The sequence below is a fragment of the Mus musculus genome, chromosome 15 (genome assembly GCF_000001635.26).
Source record: "Mus musculus strain C57BL/6J chromosome 15, GRCm38.p6 C57BL/6J".
NCBI lineage: Eukaryota > Metazoa > Chordata > Mammalia > Rodentia > Muridae > Mus > Mus musculus.
In genome coordinates, this window is record NC_000081.6 from 10,470,569 (window position 1) to 10,474,778 (window position 4,210).

Genomic DNA, 4,210 nt, shown 5'->3' on the forward strand with positions numbered 1-4,210 from the left:
CGCGCGGAGGGGGCGGCGCCGACAGCTCCGCATGGGCGGGGGCTGGGCTGGGTTCCGGGGGAGCGGCGCGCCGCGGAGGCGGGGCCTGGGCAGGGGAGGCTGGGCGGGGGAGCCACGCCGAGAGTCATTGTGAGGGACACAGTAGGCTGTTTGGGTGGCACTCCTAGCCGGCCTGAAGGCAGGGCAAGGTAGGCTTGATAAGGAAGTAGTTTGGGAAATACCTTCCGGACCTTCGGATTAGTTCTCTGCAGACGAGGCAACTGGAGCTTCAAGGAGTTAAGTGCTGAGTTTCAGCCAGAAGTTCGTGGTGGAAACACACCGGGATTTACCATCTTTTCAATTCTCTTCAGCTACCACTTCCTAGGATCTCTTAATTCCCCCCCCCCCCCATCTTGCCTGATAATGCATAATAAGGGACAGTAAATAAGGTCATTGCCTAAATCAGTTTTTAAAGCATCTTAAAGGTAGCGTACCAAAAGCCAGGCTAGGTGCCCGGTATGAAGAACACAGCTTTAATCCCAGCCTCCACCCAGGAGGCAGAGGCCAGTTTATTCAGGAATTCCGAACCACACCTTCAATTATCTGTGAATTCAAGGCCTGCTTGAATAATGAGTTAAATTCATGATCCTGTCTCTGCTTCCCAAGTGCTGGGCTTACTGGCCTCCACAGCCAGACTAGGTTCTTTTACACATATATTAAGCAGAAAATGTCCACATCATAACAAGTACTCTTCCTAAGAATAAGTCATAAAGAAACATCAACTAACCAGTGTTGTGAAATGTCTTAACATCCAGCCTTGCTAAGACAAGACCTTAAAAAGAAAAGAGGAGCTAGGCGGTGGTGGCACATGCCTTTAATCCCAGCACTTGGGTGGCAGAGGCAGGCAGATTTCTGAGTTCAAGGCCATCCTGGTCTACAAAGTGAGTTCCAGGACAGCCAGGGCTATACAGAGAAACCCTGTCTTGAAAAACAAAACAAAACAAAACAACAAAAAGTTTATATAAAGCATTTCCTCTCCTGAGAACTTTCCTTGATGAGGGTGGGGTGGGGTGGGGGTGGACACATTTTTTTTTTCTTCCTCCCTGTGTGCTTTTGTTTGCAAACTCTAGAAGACTGAGTTGCCTGACTAGAGATGATGTTTCATGCCTGTGATTGCCAGCAACTGGGAGACCAAAACAAAAATGATTGCCATGAGTTTAAAACCAGCTTTCTGATTTAAAAAAATAAAATAATTTTTAAATACATGTCTTTTTTTTTACAACCCGCAAAAACCTGTTCCTTTACATGGAAATATTTAATAAAAGTTAAGATATTTATATGACCTAAGAGAAACCTGAGTGCTGAATGACAGGTAGATAGATAGATAGATAGATAGATAGATAGATAGATAGATAGATGATAGATAAATGGACATGACTTCTCCTAGGTTTGGTGGAGGAGAAAGTTTATTGTGGAGATAAGGGAGAGCATAGGCAGAGTCCAGAGTGAGTGTGACCCTGAGCCACATAAGGAGAGGGGAGGGGGGAGGGGAGGCGTAGAGTAAGACCAGAAGCAGGTAACTGAAATGGCTGGGTTATACAGGGAAGAGCCTCAGGGGGAAGTGTAGCTCCTGGGCTGGAAAGTCCTTGGTAGAGGGTAAAGGACACTTTATGCCTATAACAGGTAGGAACTTAGGGATGCGGGGAGAACCTGAAGGCCAAGTCTGCTTTTGATATGGTGAGTTGGACGGACCTCTGCCTTTTGCCCCAATGTTTGAGACTTTACTAGCTTAACCAGCCATGTATCTCTCTTGAATCCTAACTTTCTGCTATTAGCTTAATTGGCTTGAGAATACAATCATGGGGTAGTATTTAGCCAACAGGTTTTGGGGGCTGGAGTAGTCTATATTACATACATGATGAGATGTCTGTACATTTATTCCAATCTATTAGATGTCAAAATGGTATCCTAAAGCCTATGAAAGCACATTAATAACTTTAAGATGGAATGTTTACATACATCAGGTAGCTGTGGGTTCTATTTAATAATATATAGCAAAGACATTCATTGATAGCATCTTCGGTACAGGGAGCAACTAAACAGATAAAGGTGACAGTCCTTTCCTTAATATCCTGCCCCCTACACAATCATAAAACCCAACTGAGCTTCAGCAGTTTCTCTACATATTAGATATCTAAGTCATTACTTAAATAGTTGCCTATTTTCTCCATCATTTGTTAAGGTGGTAACGGATAGGGCTGGAAAAGTTTGGGTTTGCAAGATACCTAGGATCTTCCTTCTCCTGAGAATGGATTAGGGGGTGGAGGATTTTCCCCTTCAGCCATGTGTACTTGTTTGTAAACTCTGCAAATTTCTTTACTGCTTTGGGGTGAAGGTCATCTATTTTGGCCCATTACAATGGATTGAAATACAGAGTTAAACTGGATGTTATTTCAGTCATCTTCCATTGGTTGGTTTTGAGACTATGTAGTCGAAATTGGTCTGGAACTTGCAGGTCTATAGTTGCAGCCAGTAGGTCTCTAGAGCTAGGTAGGATTACAGGCATGAGTCACCAAATTCTGTTAAAAAGGCATTTTAATTAAACATACTGATTTTGTATAAGTGATCTGTGAGTGAAAGGAATGCAATTTGGGGAATAAAAAACCCAAATTAAACTGTTAATTTAAAACTATGACTAGAGAAATTAAGAGGAGCCGTGCGTGGTGGCACACACCTTTGATCCCAGCACATGGGAGGCAGAGGCAGGCAGATTTCTGAGTTCAAGGCCAGCCTGGTCTACAGAGTGAGTTCCAGGACAGCCAGGGCTACACAGAGAAACCCTGTCTCGAAGAAAAAAAAAAACAGAAAAAAAAAAAAGAGAAATTAAGAGGAAAAAAAAATGCAAAAGGAAAATTGTGAAACTGGAAAATTCTACCAAAACCTCACAGTGCAGACATCTAAAAAATGAAGTTCATGTCTTTCAAAACTGGCAACTTTTTATAATAATTAATATGTAATAATATATAATATATTCTCTAATGAACTCTTCCTGATGTTTAACACCTTAGTCTCATTTTTCATTCAAGGCTTTATTCAACTGACTAAATAACCAATGGCCTTTTTTTTTTTTTTTTTTTGGTTTTTTCAAGACAGGGTTTCTCTGTGTAGCCCTGGCTGACCTGGAACTTGCTTTGTAGACCAGGTTGGCCTTGAACTCAGAAATCCGCCTGCCTCTGCCTCCGGAGTGCTGGGATCAAAGGTGTGTGCCATCACGCCCGGCTCTACCAATGGCCATTTTAATCTTCTGTATTTAACCAGCTATGGCCATGAGAAATTAGCCAGTTAAGTACTTCAGGTGAATCTCTGATCTGAATCACTTGCATAACTTAAATGACTTCAAGGAAAGGAGGTTTTTTTTTTTTTTTTTTTGGTTTTTCGATACAGGGTTTCTCTGTGTAGCCCTGGCTGTCCTGGAACTCACTTTACCAGGTTGACCTCGAACTCAGAAATCCACCTGCCTCTGCCTCCCATGAGCTGGGATTAAAGGTGTGCGCCAGCACCACCCGGCTCAAGTAGTCTTACTTAAACTATTTCAAGAAAAGTAGCACAAGTCTTCTCGAAGAGCAACCAGTGCTCTTAACCCGGAGCCATCTTTCCAGTCCCTACACACAAGTTTTAAGTGACTTCATGCTGGTCAACTTGACAAACTTGAGTCACTTGAGAACAATTGAGGAGGTATTTCTTTCAGACTGGCCTGTGGGCATGTCTACAGGGTATTTTGATCTCTAACCAATGTAGGAGGGACAAGGACCCCTGTAGGCAGCACCATCCTTAAGCAGGTAATTAGAAAAGCAGCTGAGCAAACCACTGATCTGTGTTCCACTGGATCTCTGCTTTATTCCCTGTTCCTATTTCCCTCAGTGGTGAGCCTGGAAGTGTAAATTATTTCCTCCCATTTCACATTGGGTAAGGAAGCTTATCACATCAACAGAAACCAAATGAGGACAAAATTAACTAGAAATTATATCTAGGGCCAGAAACTACATAAAACTAGAAATAAGTGAAAGAGAGCCCTACTGCAAGAAAACAGGATTAGTCTGATACCACTCCCAAAAATCCTAATCTCCCCTCAAAAATAGTATCTTTATTTTGCAACTGGTATTCTCATAGGCAAGACCACAAAAATATTGCTAAAAAAAAAACTTAGCCGAAAAAAAAAAAAGCCTTATTG